This window comes from Centruroides vittatus, unplaced genomic scaffold (genome assembly GCF_030686945.1).
Source record: "Centruroides vittatus isolate TY-2023 unplaced genomic scaffold, ASM3068694v2 contig_5, whole genome shotgun sequence".
NCBI classification, from domain to species: domain Eukaryota; kingdom Metazoa; phylum Arthropoda; class Arachnida; order Scorpiones; family Buthidae; genus Centruroides; species Centruroides vittatus.
Genome location: NW_027122286.1, coordinates 4463008 through 4484923, shown reverse-complemented (window position 1 = coordinate 4484923; position 21916 = coordinate 4463008). Strand labels below are relative to the sequence as shown.

The window sequence follows — 21916 nt, the reverse complement described above, 5'->3', positions numbered from 1 at the left end:
AATTCCTCCCCACGGGGGAGAGGGACAGAATTAAAGCTTCTATATACATTATCGAGACGTGTCCAAACGGTTAGGAGTTGAAAGTTGAAATTTGGTAAACAGTTAGGGTACGTCACGAGAACGCACACTAAGAAGGGATTTTTCGAAATTCCTCCCCACGGGGGAGAGGGACAGAATTAAAGCTTCTATATACATTATCGAGACGTGTCCAAACGGTTAGGAGTTGAAAGTTGAAATTTGGTAAACAGTTAGGGTACGTCACGAGAACGCACACTAAGAAGGGATTTTTCGAAATTCCTCCCCACGGGGGAGAGGGACAGAATTAAAGCTTCTATATACATTATCGAGACGTGTCCAAACGGTTAGGAGTTGAAAGTTGAAATTTGGTAAACAGTTAGGGTACGTCACGAGAACGCACACTAAGAAGGGATTTTTCGAAATTCCTCCCCACGGGGGAGAGGGACAGAATTAAAGCTTCTATATACATTATCGAGACGTGTCCAAACGGTTAGGAGTTGAAAGTTGAAATTTGGTAAACAGTTAGGGTACGTCACGAGAACGCACACTAAGAAGGGATTTTTCGAAATTCCTCCCCACGGGGGAGAGGGACAGAATTAAAGCTTCTATATACATTATCGAGACGTGTCCAAACGGTTAGGAGTTGAAAGTTGAAATTTGGTAAACAGTTAGGGTACGTCACGAGAACGCACACTAAGAAGGGATTTTTCGAAATTCCTCCCCACGGGGGAGAGGGACAGAATTAAAGCTTCTATATACATTATCGAGACGTGTCCAAACGGTTAGGAGTTGAAAGTTGAAATTTGGTAAACAGTTAGGGTACGTCACGAGAACGCACACTAAGAAGGGATTTTTCGAAATTCCTCCCCACGGGGGAGAGGGACAGGATTAAAGCTTCTATATACATTATCGAGACGTGTCCAAACGGTTAGGAGTTGAAAGTTGAAATTTGGTAAACAGTTAGGGTACGTCACGAGAACGCACACTAAGAAGGGATTTTTCGAAATTCCTCCCCACGGGGGAGAGGGACAGAATTAAAGCTTCTATATACATTATCGAGACGTGTCCAAACGGTTAGGAGTTGAAAGTTGAAATTTGGTAAACAGTTAGGGTACGTCACGAGAACGCACACTAAGAAGGGATTTTTCGAAATTCCTCCCCACGGGGGAGAGGGACAGGATTAAAGCTTCTATATACATTATCGAGACGTGTCCAAACGGTTAGGAGTTGAAAGTTGAAATTTGGTAAACAGTTAGGGTACGTCACGAGAACGCACACTAAGAAGGGATTTTTCGAAATTCCTCCCCACGGGGGAGAGGGACAGAATTAAAGCTTCTATATACATTATCGAGACGTGTCCAAACGGTTAGGAGTTGAAAGTTGAAATTTGGTAAACAGTTAGGGTACGTCACGAGAACGCACACTAAGAAGGGATTTTTCGAAATTCCTCCCCACGGGGGAGAGGGACAGGATTAAAGCTTCTATATACATTATCGAGACGTGTCCAAACGGTTAGGAGTTGAAAGTTGAAATTTGGTAAACAGTTAGGGTACGTCACGAGAACGCACACTAAGAAGGGATTTTTCGAAATTCCTCCCCACGGGGGAGAGGGACAGGATTAAAGCTTCTATATACATTATCGAGACGTGTCCAAACGGTTAGGAGTTGAAAGTTGAAATTTGGTAAACAGTTAGGGTACGTCACGAGAACGCACACTAAGAAGGGATTTTTCGAAATTCCTCCCCACGGGGGAGAGGGACAGGATTAAAGCTTCTATATACATTATCGAGACGTGTCCAAACGGTTAGGAGTTGAAAGTTGAAATTTGGTAAACAGTTAGGGTACGTCACGAGAACGCACACTAAGAAGGGATTTTTCGAAATTCCTCCCCACGGGGAGAGGGACAGGATTAAAGCTTCTATATACATTATCGAGACGTGTCCAAACGGTTAGGAGTTGAAAGTTGAAATTTGGTAAACAGTTAGGGTACGTCACGAGAACGCACACTAAGAAGGGATTTTTCGAAATTCCTCCCCACGGGGGAGAGGGACAGAATTAAAGCTTCTATATACATTATCGAGACGTGTCCAAACGGTTAGGAGTTGAAAGTTGAAATTTGGTAAACAGTTAGGGTACGTCACGAGAACGCACACTAAGAAGGGATTTTTCGAAATTCCTCCCCACGGGGGAGAGGGACAGGATTAAAGCTTCTATATACATTATCGAGACGTGTCCAAACGGTTAGGAGTTGAAAGTTGAAATTTGGTAAACAGTTAGGGTACGTCACGAGAACGCACACTAAGAAGGGATTTTTCGAAATTCCTCCCCACGGGGGAGAGGGACAGGATTAAAGCTTCTATATACATTATCGAGACGTGTCCAAACGGTTAGGAGTTGAAAGTTGAAATTTGGTAAACAGTTAGGGTACGTCACGAGAACGCACACTAAGAAGGGATTTTTCGAAATTCCTCCCCACGGGGGAGAGGGACAGGATTAAAGCTTCTATATACATTATCGAGACGTGTCCAAACGGTTAGGAGTTGAAAGTTGAAATTTGGTAAACAGTTAGGGTACGTCACGAGAACGCACACTAAGAAGGGATTTTTCGAAATTCCTCCCCACGGGGGAGAGGGACAGGATTAAAGCTTCTATATACATTATCGAGACGTGTCCAAACGGTTAGGAGTTGAAAGTTGAAATTTGGTAAACAGTTAGGGTACGTCACGAGAACGCACACTAAGAAGGGATTTTTCGAAATTCCTCCCCACGGGGGAGAGGGACAGAATTAAAGCTTCTATATACATTATCGAGACGTGTCCAAACGGTTAGGAGTTGAAAGTTGAAATTTGGTAAACAGTTAGGGTACGTCACGAGAACGCACACTAAGAAGGGATTTTTCGAAATTCCTCCCCACGGGGGAGAGGGACAGGATTAAAGCTTCTATATACATTATCGAGACGTGTCCAAACGGTTAGGAGTTGAAAGTTGAAATTTGGTAAACAGTTAGGGTACGTCACGAGAACGCACACTAAGAAGGGATTTTTCGAAATTCCTCCCCACGGGGGAGAGGGACAGGATTAAAGCTTCTATATACATTATCGAGACGTGTCCAAACGGTTAGGAGTTGAAAGTTGAAATTTGGTAATCAGTTAGGGTACGTCACGAGAACGCACACTAAGAAGGGATTTTTCGAAATTCCTCCCACGGGGGAGAGGGACAGAATTAAAGCTTCTATATACATTATCGAGACGTGTCCAAACGGTTAGGAGTTGAAAGTTGAAATTTGGTAAACAGTTAGGGTACGTCACGAGAACGCACACTAAGAAGGGATTTTTCGAAATTCCTCCCCACGGGGGAGAGGGACAGGATTAAAGCTTCTATATACATTATCGAGACGTGTCCAAACGGTTAGGAGTTGAAAGTTGAAATTTGGTAAACAGTTAGGGTACGTCACGAGAACGCACACTAAGAAGGGATTTTTCGAAATTCCTCCCCACGGGGGAGAGGGACAGAATTAAAGCTTCTATATACATTATCGAGACGTGTCCAAACGGTTAGGAGTTGAAAGTTGAAATTTGGTAACAGTTAGGGTACGTCACGAGAACGCACACTAAGAAGGGATTTTTCGAAATTCCTCCCCACGGGGGAGAGGGACAGGATTAAAGCTTCTATATACATTATCGAGACGTGTCCAAACGGTTAGGAGTTGAAAGTTGAAATTTGGTAATCAGTTAGGGTACGTCACGAGAACGCACACTAAGAAGGGATTTTTCGAAATTCCTCCCCACGGGGGAGAGGGACAGAATTAAAGCTTCTATATACATTATCGAGACGTGTCTAAACGGTTAGGAGTTGAAAGTTGAAATTTGGTACACAGTTAGGGTACGTCACGAGAACGCACACTAAGAAGGGATTTTTCGAAATTCCTCCCCACGGGGGAGAGGGACAGAATTAAGTCTTAACACTTCCATCAACAATGGAAATGTTAAGTAACAATGTAAGTGTTAAGAGAAAGCGACGTGCAAGACGCAGATGCAGTATTTTTCTTTTTTGCGGGAAATCGAACATATTTTTAGACCTATCTAGAAATTCTGTAATTTGTCTGGAAACAGGGAGGACCCAATTCTTGCATTCTGTGAAAACAGGTAAGGTTGACTATAACGTAATAATCTTAATCTTCGCTAAAACGGTTAGGAGTTGAAAGTTGAAATTCGGTACACAGGATACCAAGTTTAAATAGCAAAGTGTTAAGTAACAATGGAAGTGTTAAATAACAATGGAGAACAAGAGAAAGCGACGTGCAAGATTTACGGGCGCTGAAGAAAAAAAAAAAAAGAAAAAGTGTACTACGTTAGAACATATTCGATATTCAAATTTAAACAGATTAGTTCGGTTTTTCTCGACTTTTCTTCTTTAGAACATTCGATGAAAATCGAACGATATAATCAGAACATGTCGTGAAAATCAAACAATATTAGAACATTCAATTTTCAAATTCGACCTTTTTTTAGAAATACTTAGTTCGTTGATGAAATTACTCTTTTCTTTTGTGACTATAACGTAATAATCTTAATCTTCGCTATCGTTACTTTTGCCCGAGCAACGCCGGGCCTATCTGCTAGTATATATATATTTTTTGTATTGTGCAGAATATTCCCAATGAATATAAAAATTACTCTGATGCTTTATTAAATTATAGAAAGATTGCATTTTTTTTATTTTTTCAGATGTATACCTTAAAAAATAGGTAATTCAATTCAGTGTTTGAATACATTTCTCTACGGAATATTTTTCTTTTCAATTTATTTAAGATGTTTACATTATTTATGTTTACACAGTCGAAAATTTGTGTCGAATTATTTATTTTATATAGAAGTAAATTGTATCTTAATGTAAAACCATGAGGAAATTTTAAGAAAATACGATATAAAAGAAATAAATTTTGACTATTTTCTATTAGCTTTCTATCTATTTTCAAAGAATTTTTATTTGTTTTGTTGTTATGATTAGAATTTTCTTGTGGCTTATCATTGTGATACATTTCCTCAGGGATTTTGTTTTGGTGCTGAGAATTTATCTATTGTTTCATCACAGTGATATATAGCATTTTCTCGTGATGTATTATGCAATTAGAATGTTCTCATTATTTTAACGTCATAAATCTCATAATGCTTAAAATTTCTCATAGTTGTATTATTATGGTTAAAATTTACTCTAATTTCATTAAAAGTGATTAGTTTTTATGATTTTATTGTAATAATTCGCTAATTTTTTATATATATTTTTTTAATTCTTTCTTGAATTTCTATTGTATAAGTACAAAATGAAATATTCTTAATTTAGAATTTTTCATTTTGTAACTAGAAAGTAAAAATTGCCATTAAAATACTGACATTTGTAAAATAAATGGAATACGTGATATTGAAAAAGTACAAAAATTTATTCAAAACATTGGAATTTTTCTTAATTTTTTAGATAATTTAATGTGGAATTTTTATAAAATGTATAGCTGAATCTTAAAACAATCAAAAGTATTTCGAGTCTCCATCTTAAACAATTTAACGAGAAATTTTCCAGCACACAAACAAACGAATGGACAAAACAACGACATCAACTATGATTTATTCATAGTTTTAACTACTAAAATGCATAAAAATGAATAAAATTTTAGTGTTTTTATTTTCTTCTTAATGTACTTTCGTTGGTTCAGTATTGATTTTAAAAGGAATTTAAATGATTACATTCAATACACTTTACAATGAAATTAATGGAAAAAAATGTGTTTTCACTTCATCACTTTAGCATCGATAACTGTAAAAATGGAAAAAGTACATTTTAAAATATATTTAATCTTCAATATTCTTTCGATAATTGTATTTTCAGCAAATAACTTTTAAAATTCCCTTGTTCTTTTTATATTCTCATTTCGAAAAGTGAAATTTTGTTGGAAAAAGTTCTGGCGAGATAGCTGGAAACAATAGAGTTATATTAACATAAATAATAAATTTATTTTTTCGAAATTCTCATTTGGAAAAAATCTAATTTTAGAAAGAACGCTGAAGAAAATACAATTGAAAAATAACTTTATAAAATTAGAATGACTCAAGGCAAAATTTCTTATATGATTCTTTTAAATATGTTTTGAAGTTATAAAATAATGAATGTATAACTTTAAAAAATGAATATTTATAAAATAGTGTATATATATATATATATAGAGAGAGAGAGAGAGTAGAGAGTCGTTAATCCGAATCAATTGGGGACTGGGTTGTTCGGATTAGTGATTTGTTCGGATAACCGATTATGTACGAAAAAATATATTAACCTGTCCAATGTTCAAATTTTTCTCCGTTGCGTGTCGCTTCGTGTTGAATTTTTCTCCGTTGCGTGTCGCTTCGTGCTGAATTTTCGTCGATTTTAAGCCTAACGAAATTTTTTATCATAATAATCGAGGCTATTGTGTCGTTAAAATTATTTCTTTATTTTGTACAAACAAAATAAATATATTGAAGAATATAAAAACATAAAAATTATACTTTAGAAGTAAATCTAGTATCAAAAACGTTCGATTCAGCACGACACAGTCCGACTGAAAATCGTTCCGATTACCGGCGATTCGGATTACCGGGGTTCGGATTAACGACTCTCTACTGTATATATATATATATATATATATATATTGTGTGTGTGTGTGTGTGTGTGTATGTGTGTGCGCGCGCGCGCCAGGCTTTGATAGAGGGACACAAAAGGGATCATTTTTCAAGGAACTTAAGCGCAGAAAGATCCCAAAAGTAATTTTTTTTTAATCTAAAAATGTGATAATTTTTTGATAAGTGATGATAAATTTATTTTTATTTGCTTACTGATCTTATTCATGTATTTTTATGATTTTCGGAGAAGGGTTTAGCTTCTTTTACATACTTTCCATTCGTCGTATAAGATATATTATTTCGAAATATTTTCTTTTAGTAAAGTAATTTGTGAACTAAAATATTCCCGAAAGTATTAATTAAAATATGAATGGAAGAATAAATTTTTCTTTTAAGAAGTATGAATTGATTTTTAAATTGTTACGTCCAAGTAAACAAGTTAAATTTTCATAAAAATATCAGATATGATTGCGCATCGACTTTGTCAATTATTTTTTTGATATATTTGATTATGTTTATTTTCTTTAAAATATTAAAGAAAATGTAGAAAAATTATTGCTTTTGTGATTCCGAAATTTCGATGATATCGCGAACAATCGATAAGAGTATAAGGTTCCTCGTTGAATAGAAAACGTTAAACGTAAACATCATTGTTTTCAATTTATATTTTAATTAGTCATAATTTATTTATTTGTTCTAAATTTAACTCATTGTTTTTATTTATTTATCTATTACTGTTTATTACAGGAATATTATATCCATTTCTACAATAATTTAAGAATAGATATCTTTATAATTTTTCTTGCACAGAACTGAAGATTTTAAGTTTCACTTTGCGCTGTTGGCTTCTGTGCCATTAATATTATTTTAGATATTTCTATTAGTGGTGATAGGCAATCTAGACTTTTGCCTAGACCTCTCGCTTTCAGAATTTAAGATACGTACAAATTTATGCTTGCTTGTCTTTGCTTCGTCTTGATATAATGTTCGGAATTTAGTTATCATTCTCTTTAATAGCTTTATTTAATGAAAGGTCTCTATTAATTAACTTTTAAGAAGAGATGAGTAGTTCTATATTATCTAGTGTTTCACACAACCTGTTGTCTTTCAGCTCGGTGGCGGGGGCTATCCGGTTAAATGCTCCGGGCAGTTGCTCTTTCAGCTTCCAGAAGTGGCTAAAAGGGCAATTGCTTGGGGCCCCACCAACAGAGGGCCAAATCAATCTTTTATAACAAAATATTTTCTCCCAAAAATTTCCCCGAAGAAAATTGTCTGAAGACAATACTGTACATGGGACTCCTAATTCAAATTTGCCTTGGCGCCCATAAGCTATATGCTCCATTGTCTCACCCTATGAGGACCAGGATTGAATCAGGTTTAGATTCTTATAATTTATCATGATTGTACAGGCTAAAGCATTAATTCTTCATCATTCGTTCACACTAGGAGACTTCATTGAGGGTTTTATGCATTCGTTATAAACTTAGTTGTGACCGTTCGTGTATCCTTCAATGTAGTTGTGCCTCGCGTTAATCGACCAAATCACACGCAATAAAGCCTCCACCGATTTTTATTTACGAATAATTTTAATTTAATTTAAATATATCTATTTTTGTATAATTATATCATTGAAAAAAGGAATATTTAAATTTTCTAATTTTATTTTAAAATTATGCAACACCAATTGAAACACGTTGCTTCAATCTCGAAAACCAAATGTTTAATTTTTATTTTAAAAAATGATGTAAGATTGTTGTTACGAATAAAATAAAACATAAGGGGACTTAAAATTTCATATTCTCCCACTGAGAGAAGTGCTATTATAATTAATAATTAAACGTTATGTAATATGCATAAGTATATAGCCTTAAAAAACATTATTCTTTGCATTAATTATAAATTCCTTACTTACATAACATACGCGACCATAATATTATCTGGATAACATTATTTTGGAAAGAAGACTTTGGATAATTATAGAGGAAAAGACGGGTTTATGACTAAAACCTCCTCACTCAGAGTCAAGTATAGATGAAGGGGACGTAATGTTTGCTAGGGGAAACTACTACGCATTTTTTTTCTTAATCAGTGCAAATTTAAAATTCGGTACATATTTGAAATCACAACGCAATCTCTACAATCAGTATGACTGGTTATTTTAGCTATTTTAGAACTACTTTAAGCCTTGAGGAAATCCTAACATAACAGCTAAAAACTTATATGCACATATACATGAAATAAGTTGTGGGCGTTTTATGGACTATGTGCAATTTCTAAACGTTTATTATTTTCTAGAGAAGTTACAATATATTAAATCGTTATTGTCTATTTTTCTTATTGTCCTATAAGTATTTTACTTTTAATTAATTAATACTTTCAAACAAAGCATTTATAATTTATAATTATGAACAGAAAAAAAAAACAAATGTTTAAACTTTGTCTACGACTATATTTTAAGCTACACCATACTCACTATATTCCATTTGATTTAATGTATTACGAGTTCAACAACGTTTGTATATACGATAAACAAATGGCAAATGTGCTATTTTACTCTTCGCATCAGGCGAAAAGGCTGACGTTGCGTATCAAAAATTCGTTCGTTTATAAATAATCTAAAAATTTAACTTATTTTCATTTTAAACTAATAGAAATTACGAATATATCATTCATAATTTGTAACTATGACCAGAAATACCACAGAATCCTGCCATTGGGCTGTTCGTCGTGGCGCCATAATTTAGAAGTAATGTTCGCTCAGGAGTTAGCCTAGTGATTTTCAACCGGTTTGCCACGAGAGGATCCTAGATGTGCCCGGAAAATTTTTGAAGGTTATTAAATAAACTATTTTCGAAAAATCAAAAAAAAACAATAAGTGTACATGTTAAAATCAAAACATCTTTAAATTGATTAGGAGTTTTATACGAGTTTTTCATTATTATAATGAATAAACATTTACATAATGTAGTAAAAAATATATATTCATAAGCAAAATTACATGTGCATAACGCCAAGTTATTTCATTTAAAATGAAATTTGTGTTAAAGCAAAAATGTATCTATAATTTTCCGTATTTAGTTCAAATTATTTTAACTTATAAATAGCGGGATGTTAGGCAAGTTTCTAAAGGTAATTATCGTGCCACTTTTAAATGCAAATTATGACTTAAAGTTAATTGCTTTTATGATAAAAATGGAAATTATTAATTTAAATATTTATTATTGTAACCTGCTGCTATTTTAAGGAACAATACTGTTTTAATTCACAAAAAATATAGACAAAAAAATTAAGGTTAAGTGGCAAGTAATATGGCGATAAACAACTTTAAATTTTTGGTCAAATGGCGAACAACAACATTTAAAGTTGTTTATCGGCATATTACTTGCCACGGAGATTTAATTATAGGTTTACGTGTGCCGTGAGATTAAAAAAAAGGTTGAAAAACACTGGGCTAGACACTTGTTGACCGGAATGGAGAGGGGAAGGTAAATGAAAAAATGCATTTCTTTTTTAAATGCTTCTCGCGATCGGCATGCTTTGTAAAGGCTTTAATTCTATCGTATTTAACACTAAATGATGTTCTGCAAATGATGCAACGAGCTGAACAAATCACCATCTTCACGAACTAACCAATTTTTAATTCATTAACTTGAGGCCAAGTTTTCTTAAATGTACAGTTGCGTGAACTTTTTTCCGGGGAGAATAAGAATCAGATGAATACCTAGACTGGTTTATATTAAAAATTTTAAAACTTAAAAGGGCAGTTAGCGCGATTTGCGTTTGAAAATTTAACGCACTGCAGCATCATCTTTCCGGTTATCATGTCGGCCAGCGAAGCCAGTTTCCAAAGGCGGTAACTCCATTTGTCACCTGTCTTTTATCAATCATCCTTTCGATTTATCACCGATCATTTATTCAGTCATATTTTTTTCGTTTACTCTAATTAAAGCGGATTCGTTTAATTTCTTTAAATATCGTTATTACAAGTAAAACACTTCAACACGCATAAACGACTTTAAAGATAATTACTTCCCTACGTAGCACGCGGACTGAAAAAGGTTCGCCATCCCTGTCCTATGTGAATCAATCAATTTGAGTTAAATAGCCTATATTATATATAATATATCTGGTCAATTAATTACTTGAGTGTAGGAAAAATATTTATCAATCAACGTAAATACGATGATATATTAAGTTAGTCATCGATGAGTACTGTATTACTTTTTTAAATAAAAAAAATTACAAAAATTGAGAAAACTTGATTATTAATTTTTTAAAATTAAATTAATTAACAACTAAATACATAAATTATACAGTATAATATATATTTTACACTTTTAGTACTCTAATGCAGAATGGCCAGATCGATCGCGGCGCCAGTTTTGGTCAATCTTAGGAAATGAAGCTTTTAAGAATACGAAAAACATTTTTAAGTTTTATGGAAATATAACTTTCACATTTTTACCATGGAATGTTTTACCTACTAGTAAAAGTTATTAGCGCAGTTCTGAATGAGATAACCAGTGATCGTTTTTCTCTGATAGGACACAGTGAAATGAGCACTTACAGATACTGAACGATAAACAGAGAAAGTAAAACGCGCTTTTAGTCTCGATAGTTGTATGTAGGTTATGTTATTATTTTGAAAATTGCTTTGTTGTGCCTTAAATAATTTCAATTATGTGCAAAATGAGTGTGCCAAAGTGAAACTTATAATTTGTACGATAAAGGGAAATAAAATACTTTTTTTTGTTATGGTGAAAAAAATGTTGTTGTTTAGTTTCTTTCCATGAAGAGGTAACCTGAAACATCAACTACCATGCAATAAATAAATAGACGTATAACTGTTTTGTAGCATTATTAAGCTACATTTATAAAATTAACTTTCATGAAAGACTGAAAATTTGTAATACTTTTGACTCATAGAAAGTTGATCACATAACTACTATAAAGTTAGCCAAGCCAATTATTATCTATAGTTTAATGTATATTCTGTAGCGCTCTAAGAAGGTGTCATCTCGCTACTCACAACTAATATTTATATTTGTATAATACCTCTAAACATATTGGCCTAGAGCAGGGATTAGCAACCTATGGCACGCTGCACGCTGGACGATTTTCAGTAGCTCACTGACAGAATAGAAATGTAGTTAAAATTATATTTTTATTATTAATTACATTTAAATGGAAACCATAGTTTAATGTAGGCCATGGTACATTAAAAATGAATCTCTTGCTTGTATATTTATATCACAATGCTTGCGTTTACGCTCAGTATCGCCATCTACGTATTGTGCATGCGCTTGACATGTAAGAACATAGTTCAATTAACAACAAAATTATATATTTTTGAAGTCTATTATAACCGAACCAATTTTGATAATACTGTATATATAAGAAAATTGATAGGATCATGTCAGCGCCCGGTATAAATTGAGTTCGGCACAACACCGCCGTAAGCTTGCCGACCCCTGGCCTAGGGCATTTACGATGTTTTTAAAACTCATCTGTATCCTCAAAATTAAGCCTTTTTTATGTTTCTGTAATAATAGACGTATAATAATAATATAAAAATTATTTTTAATAACATCTCATAACGAAATTTCACACGGTAACTTGTATATAAAGTGTTGCACATTGGAGCTATTAAATTTGGTGGTGAAAAGTCGAGGGTGGGGAGATAACGGTGGTCACGTGCTTAATAAAGATTTTATTTGTAATTAGCATTTATAGTATACAGTAGAGCATCGATTAACCGACTCCCGATCAACCGTCACATCGGTTAACCGATCGCGTTCTAATCGGCAAATTCAAATGTTCGCTAGTGATGTGGCGCTACAATATTTGGCTATGTCTTGGCTACTTTAATATTATTTTTGTTAAATTTTTGCGTGTTTTAGCTGGAAACACTGGCTCGAACATGAAAGGGAGGCCAGGATTTAAACCAGGTTTAATTTTCTACTTCGTCTTTATTTTTGTATTTATTTTGTGCAAAATAAAGAAATAATTTAACGATGATTATTATTAAAAAAAAAAGATTGTTAGGCATCGATGAAAATTCAACGCGTAGTAGTTTAATAGCGATAATACTAATATGCTTATTACATGGGATATACTAATATACTAATACACTATACTAATAATGTATTTTTTCATACTTTTCGGTTATCCATTTTTCAGTTATCCGACCAACCTCAGTCCCCAATTGAGTCGGATAATCGATCTTCTACTGTATTAGTGATGAGTTTAGAGTTTATATGTTTATATATATATTATATATATATATATATATATAAACTATAAACTCATCACTATTCTCCAAATTAAGCCTTTTGCTATTTTATAATAATTATATTAAATAAAATTTTTTATAACGAAATCTCGTAATAGATGGCGCCACACACAATTTTATTTATTATGATTACTAATATAATATAAAATTTCGTTTATGCAACTCGTTGCTGGATTTTTTAAAATTCTTTTATATGTTACTCTAATTTTACATTACGTATTTATAATAATTTAGTTTCGTTTTTAACTAATATGATAGCTCTGTTTACTCATAAAATATGAAAGTAATGTGAAAGTAATATTATAAACGATCAAATTGAAAAATCTGGCATATTTATTATTTGTGTAATTGCTAGAAGCAATTGATTATGCAATTATTTTTCTTTTATGCATTTATTTTTGCAAATTCATGCATATTTTATGATTAATTTACATTTATATAGACAAAGAGAGAACAGTTTGTAAATAGTAATAATTTCTGATTCGGAAACGTTACCGTGAAAACAGTTAATTGAATTCAATATTTGAATCCTATATTATTGAATATTTTTATCCTATTGAAATAAACATAAATATTGTTCAAACAAAAATAGATAAATTATATTTGAAATATATTTCTTTGTTTTGTGTATAATAAAAATGTACTAAAAACATCATTTACATTTTTTAACAAACTACTTTAATAAAATTTCTTTTCAATTATTTTAATTATAAAGTTTGTTGCTCTTTTTTTTATAAAAGTATAAAAAAAACTAATTGTTTACGGTTTTGCTGATGTTAAGAAAAGTTCTTAAGCTAATTCAAATTTGATATTTTAAACTCTATAATCTTTTGTCAGGTATAGTATTTCCTATAGAAAACAAATATCCAAAGGTTTAGTTCAATAATAAATTGTGCATTATTAATCTTTGGATATTTGTTTGCTATAGGAAATACTATACCTGACATAAAGGATTATAGAATTAATCTAATAAGAATACAACTACCCTATTTAAATAAATAAAATTTGAATTTTAAACTTTTAATTTATTTTTATGGACCAATATCTGATTCCAGGTAGCTGTAAAAATTTCTTGATACTTAAAGTCCAAAATTCTTTCATCTGTTTTAATTTTTTTCCTTCCTACCAAACCCCAATTTATTGAAGGAAAGCAGAATAATGCATCTTAAAAAAAAATTCGAACCCGAGTTAGAACCTGAGGAATTTTTATGGGTGCTCTGTCGTAGGGCCGTATTCATCACCCGAAATGGGTACGAAAAAGCCTTCTTAGTATCCGCAGGGTGGAGAGTTTAAAATTCCTCCTTCATTATCATTTATAATTTGTAACTACAAAAAACAATTTTAGATTAAGAGTTTGATTATTTTTTTCTAATAAAATAAGAAAATTTTCTTAATTTTATTATTGTATTTATCTAATTTTATAAATTGTTATTTTTTGTAATTAAATGGAAAATCGATGAAAATGGATACCTTCTTCTATTTTAATAGAAGAAATGATTAAGATTTTAATTCGAACACGCCGATAACATTATTCTGTTTTATTGAATATCATTTATAATTTGAAATAGAAATATCTAAAATATCAAAGGGTTGAAATCCAAAATTTTATAATATGTTTAACATTTAAAATTAAATTTGTTATTATAAAATATTCAAATTCACTATATATACCTGTGTATTTTTATCATGTATAAGTTCAATTTTATTACTGTCCGTCTCTGATTTTAATTTTGTGTTTTGTCTATTTTAAGCTCCTATTTTAGATCTCGGTAAATTTATTCAAACTGATAGTATTTTATCACTAATTGGAAATTTATATGATCAAAACTTTACGTTGAGCTCTATTACATAAAAGTTTTCATATATATATATATTCACCTAACAGGAATTTTAAGTTAATACTTTTAAGGGAGTAAAGTTTTAAAAAAATTATTCTTTAATGTAATTAAGCAATAAAATAGTTGATTACGTCGAGCTTATCGAATGAAGAAATTGAAACCAATGTGAAAACTGAAATAATTGAGACAAATTTATTGGTATTTTAATATTAAAATATTCTGAAAGTCAATAAATATGTTAATTTGTTTAAAAATTATCAATTTAATGCAAATTTGTTACACTCGTTTTAATACAGGAGAAAATTTAATATTTAAATGGAAAGAACGTCAAGTTAAAATGATCTTCAGTGCTCTAATCAACAATTTGAATTATTCTATATATTATTATTTAAATGATTACCTAGAGTGGCCATAAAATCCACATGCATGTTCGAATTTATTTGTATACTGTCTATATTTTAATTTTTTTTTTTCTCCTGGACATCATCTTTCATATTGACAATTTAAAGTTTATTGGAGCAGTTCTAGATAGCTGTTTTAGGTCTTCAACTGTTATAAGAAATTGGAAATTTTCTTTCAGAATGCCCCAAACTGAATTATCGTATGTTATGTTTAATCTTCAAGGAACAAAATTTAAATCAAAGTCCACTGAATTTATTATTAAGATAGGGAATAATCTTAATAACAATCTTAACTGAAAATACCATAACACAATCACTAAGGCAGAGACTTTGCATCTACTCTACACAAACATGGTGGCTCAAAAGCTCTTTCTAAGACTAAGTTGGTTACTTGAATACGTTGTGCTATTTAAAGTTTATAAGTAATAGACTTCAATTTTATAAAAGTAAAACATATTGTTTAAATGCATGCAAATAAATCTAAACGCACTCAAAATATTGTTAAATGACTTTTAGCTACGTCTGTATACTCTAAACTTTTATTTTTGCTGAATCGTTCTAACTGTATTAAAAAATCTGACATTGACAAATTTATGAATTCCGAGAAATGTCTCAATTCTTTCTTACTTCTTAATCATAGAGGGCTCCATCTGACATTTTACGTGACCAGTTTAAATGTGCCGTATAGGTTAAATGACCTTTTATTTTACTTACACACGGCAAAAAATGTATTTAAAAAATACACAGTAATATAACGTGATAAATCAAACGATATACTTGTTATTAGTTAAACACGAATATTGAAAACAGAAATTTATAAATTTAGTTTATAATAATCTATCAAATTATTCAGAAGACGTAACAGAAAATAATATATAATTACAATGAATATTTACGATTAAAAAATAAACAAGTGATAAAATTTAGTATGTATTAATATAATTTATTGTAGCATTTTCAAATTATTATTACTTTCCCGTCAGTTATACATAACAGAGAAAAGTATGGCAATCGGTCAAAAAATGACCCTCAAAGATTTTTACATTTTTTGGACTCGGGACACCTTTTAACGTCCAGAAATGCAAAAATATTCACGAGTTTTTTTTCTGTATGTATAGACGTTAGTGTGTAGGGGCACAATTTTTTCACCATTTTGAAGCTCAATAACTGTCTTTTGCCAAAAATGTCTGAAAGTTTTCGGGAGTCTTGTGTATTATGAAGATTGATGATATTGAATTTTGGTGATTAAAAGTCAAGAGAGTGGGAAGATAGAGGTCATATCTCAAGAGGGACCGGTTTAATGAAGATTTTTACTCGTTATTAGCATTTACAACATTGTATAAAATTCGTCTCTTCCCTCAAAATTAACCTTTTGGCAATTTTATAAGAAATCATAATAGAAAGAGTTTGCAGATTGCGGCACCAGAACTTTAAATATTTGCCGGGAAAGTTAAGCAACTCGTTACTGGAATTTTTTTATATGTATGTAGTAACACCAAAAATTATCCTAATTATATTCAATAAGAGAAATTTATGACCGTACATAACCCTGATATCTGTTAACTCTTTTTTTTTTGTGTGCCGAGTTCGGGCTTTAATATATGTTCAACCGATAAACAAAAATTTTGAGCCATTATGCAATGGCCTTTGTCAATTTTGGTTTCGCTAACACCAAAATCATGTGTGAAAATAAATTTTCGTTTACTGTGTTTATTTAATCTATGATTTTAACATTTTATGTAATGTTTTGCATTGGAACATACATTCACTGTAGAAGATAAACCACACGTTAAGAACTTTCATAATTTGCTTTTTTCCATAAATTTTGTGTTCGTTCTCTTTAAAATTATCATTTTGAGGGGAACGAACGCTTCTTTACAACATACAGCTCTATTGTTTCATGCAAATCTTAAATAATTTAATGTTATAAGAAAATGTAGTTGTCATGGGTTATTCTCATTTTTGAATTTCGTAGAAAGAAAATCAAATCCTTGGGGAGTTTGTTTTATTTCTGTTTCCGTATAGCATGACTATTAATTAAGCGTAAACGTGAATTATCATTAGAGCAAAAATGTCTATAATTAATCATGCAGTGGAAAAGTGAAAAAATTAAAAAGCGTTCTGTTGAATTAGTATTTTCGAATATATGAAAATATGATACATATCTTTTTTCACCATTACTCCGAATAATGCAATTTCTACTACAGACAATTTATATGCAATTTTTACTATAACTTTTTGAGATAATTTAAATATAGTAAAAGTTCGAGTTTCTGTTCGTGTATTTTATACAATATATGTTAATGAAAGGTTCGGTTTCACTTTAAAATATTCCAGAACAAACATTTTCGATTATGTATACGAATTTTTATAAATTTTATGCACAAAATTATTTAAAGCCTGCTTAAATTTCAATAGTAAATATACTCGTTCTGTTTTAGTTTTCATCTATGTGTGAATTTAAATTTTATAACAAAAAATGGACTTTAAAGAATGAATTTCTTATGTAGGATGTCCGGAAATTATCATTACAAATTCAGACATCAATACAAAAATTAAAATGCTTGGATGCAGTGTTCTCCATATGAAATTGGGACGATCGAAGTTCTATTTATAAAGTTCTTCATTCCTTTGACTTGCGCAGGATACACACTATGCGACCCCTAATATTAAATTTCTAAACCGGAATAACCATGTAGAAATTTTGGTAGTAATCACGGACACGAGTGTAAATGAAGAGAAATATTTCTATGGAAACTTTGAGTTTACACTTCAAATCAAAACACACAGTTTGAAAAGAACTTAAATTTCCAATATTTTATATTTAGTCTGAATTTTAAAAAAATAATAATTTATGAAGACTATGCACTTTCTTTTGCATACAATTTTATATAGATTCTCTAGATTTTAGTGTTATTATAAACTTTAATACTATTGAAAATACTATGGAAAATAATTCAATATATAACTATAAGCTTATAGTATGTATAGATATAAGGACTCTATGATATATTTTTAATCATAGAGTCCTTATATACATTTAAAAAATATAAAAAGTATGATTAAGTGATTCTCTTTAAATTCATGAAATTCATCAGGAAACTGATTAAAACTAAAAGTTTTACATTTATAGAAAGTTAAAGAAAAAATATGTATTTAAATATTTATATTAAAGTATAAACTGAGGTAGAACCTTTAACTGTAAATTATACAAAATTATATGATTGATTTATAAATAAATAAAATTTAAATACAATAAATATTCTTTTACAATAAAAAATTATTATGGTATGAAACTAATTTTCATATTGCTGTTTGTAGCCAACATTTTTTTTATAGTGATAAGAGGTTAATTAAAGTTTGAGTCTTTATTTTAAATGTTATGGCATTTCTTAAAATCTATCATTTAAAGAAAATGTTAAATCAATTTGTTTTACCCGACACAGAATATATGCAACTATTGAATTGAATGAAAACGTTAAATCTTTTCAGCAATAGCACTCGAGAGTATGATATAAAATGCATTCAGAAAATGCTCTTAACAGCTCTTAGGAATAGTTCTTTGAAGAGTTGTTAGTCTCAATTGCATTGAAGAAGAATTGTTGTAAAAGCATTTTGGAAATTTTTTCATGAAAAACTCTGTTAATAATACTAGAACTTTAAGAGCTATTTTTCAATATTTTTGATGTTTATTTAGGTAAAACATCTTCAGAAATCTAGAAGTTTATTTAACAAGAACACTCACAGAATGCTAGAACGGCAAGCATATTGAAAAAGAAATGCTTATAAAGACTTATATCTTGTATGAGCACTTATTTATGAAGAGAGGTGGCAAGAGCTCTCAAAATCCTACAGGAATGTTAGAAATCGAATTGTATTTAGAAACAATTCTTTAGGAATTCTTGCAATTTATTTAGGAAGATCACTTGCACATCTCGAAATTTATTCAACAAGAACTCTTACAAAAACGTTAGAAAATGGTTGGTATTCAAGACGAATTCTTTTAGGAACTGTTGCAATTTATAAAAGCCATTGTCGGTGTTCTTGAAATTTATGTACAACTTTTAATTTATTCAAAAAAATTTGTCACAACTTTAGAGAACGTGCATGACACGCATTCAAATAAAAAAATTCTATATATGAGATTCAGCACGAATTCTATCAATAATTCTCACTCCAACATAAATATTCGTTTTATAGATGAAATTGGATTGATTAAATTTTTGAATTTATGGGTAGAAGTAGTGTTCATCGATCCCATTTATTTGCTCAAAGCGACGTTCTTTTCAGTTCCTCACGCACTTTATTTATATACTATTTTTGTATACTCTCGATTTTCATCTATTATCATGTAAGCCACATAAATTATAGTTTTTTTTATTACTATGGTAACAGCCAATCACGTGATTTATATTTAATATAAACAGAAATTACTTGTCCTTTCATCATAAGATGGTCATGTATAGAAATGGTAAGTGAATTGAATTTCATATTTGGAATTTTTCCAAATTATATAATCATTTTACGATAAATCCGAGATATTTCGATCAGACAAATAATATCCTAACGATCGAAGAACTGTTTATATATAAATTATTAATAAAAAAGTTCTGTTGTCGAGCAACAGGTCGACACTCGCTATGTAATTATTACTGCCGTTATAACAGTTATAAGTGCGACGGTTTGTGCCATTTATTTGTTATATTTAATTAAATAGTTTAACTGTTTAATATAATTTGAACAGTACCTATAGCCTGTAACTCTCTTTAAAGTTACAAATAAAATTTTTTAAACAGGCTTAACAGTTATTGTTTTTTATTCTGTTGGGGTATGACCTAGATTTAAAGTTTGATTTTCGATATTTATAAATAGAAAGTAATCTATAAAAACTTTTATGAAGATGAATAATAATTATAAAAAAACAGATAAATTTAAGCAAGTAATTCATTTCAACGGTAATATAATGTCTATATAAATGTCGAAACTAGTTGTTGAAAATTTGTTTTTCTATCTACTTCGCTTTTTCGGTTTTAGAAATTTTTTAAAAATTTGCAAATTTTGTTTTAAACGTACTAAAAATTCTTCAATGTAAACGAAGATTATAGTCTGTAAGATATATAATTTAAAGATTGTCAACTATTCTATATAATAATTGTTATAGTCTAAACTAAGAATCTATTCTTTTTTTGAGAAAAACCAGTATACACAGTACAGTCACATTATAATTACACAGAACGACGTGCAAATGAAAGATACGTTGAGAAATACTGCAACTGTAGTTAATGATACTTATTTCTTAGTTAAGATTGATCGTAAGACGTATTACATATGATAATTTTTAAGGGAATGAAATTAAGAAAGAAAAAAAAAAACTTATTCCTATTATCAATATATCATTCATTCAGTGAAAATATAATGAACGTTTTAGGTTCAATACGTGTAACGATCGTTTCTAAGATTACTTACTGCACAACAGCAAAGTTGATAAAGATCTTTTGTTACTAACTGTGCCGTTGTATTTTAATTTTCGTACCTTTTGTTACCACTGTTTTTTAATAGTAACTATTCGCTTTTTGAGTTTTTGCTCTTATTACAACATAGTTTAAAATTAATTCTGTTAAAACTGGTCATATTTACAAACTGAATTTCTACGATATTCACTTCGCATCATCATCCTACTTCACAATTATATTCCATTTCATTCAGTTACAACCGCACATTTGCTGGCCCTATGCTTTTAGAACAAACATACAGTTTATTTCTTCTAGTAGTAATTGTAATAATAATAACTATGATAAACAGATAAATTGAAACAAGTAATTCATTTCAACTTTAATATAATTTTCAGTGAGTCAGTTAACCGAAATATTGCTCCGTCATTTCTTCTAGTAGTAATTGTGTGAAATGAAAACAGCTTCCCTAATGCAACTATTTTTAATCCTAAACTCCGGATCGCGAATTATCCGGATTGTCCTCCGAATTTGTTAAAATAAATAGGCATGTATACATATGTACTGTAAATACATAAAAGTAATTTTTTATAAATATAGAAAATAAACTCAATTCATTCGTAGATATACATTTCCACAGTTAATATTTTATTTGCACATAATTATTATACACGTATAGTCGTAATCATAAGTTGGGCAGTTGTCAAACCAGACTAAACTACATTTAAACTATTCATAGGGGTGAAAGAGGTACTGAATTTTCCAGACAGCAATAAACAATTATTTACACTTTATAAAGCATTTTCTCCCTGTAATCGGTTGAAAAGTGATTTATTCAACTGCCCTTATGTCGGAAGGACTATACATAGCGGGATATTTGGATAGAAATAAAAAAGGGGGACTTATTTTCAGGAAAAATTTAATTATCTGAATATTCCGCATATCTAGACTGCTCAAGTTCCTAATTAATTCGGATAATTGGATTTTACTGTAATAACTCAGTAATCTATCTTATCAATCAAGACTTTCTATATGGAAGAGAATGCCAATGAGAACCGCAGAAATAGGACTATATATAAGGCATATTGCTGCTTACTAACTTATATATAACATAAGATAGTAATAGACTGATGACTAGAATACATAGAAAATACTACAAGTTCTATGTATAATAGATAAATCGGAGTATAAATAGTATAATAGATAAAATTTCTATAAATAATAGACCAACAGTTATAGACTATGTAAACGATCATTTGTTTATTTT

General features: G+C 30.5%; 1 protein-coding gene across 2 annotated transcripts in view; it reads left to right on the top strand.

Annotated features, from left to right (window-relative positions):
- Positions 1-21916, top strand: part of LOC136978251 (band 7 protein AGAP004871-like) — a 74591-nt gene that overhangs the window by 38872 nt on the left and 13803 nt on the right. The window lies entirely within an intron of this gene.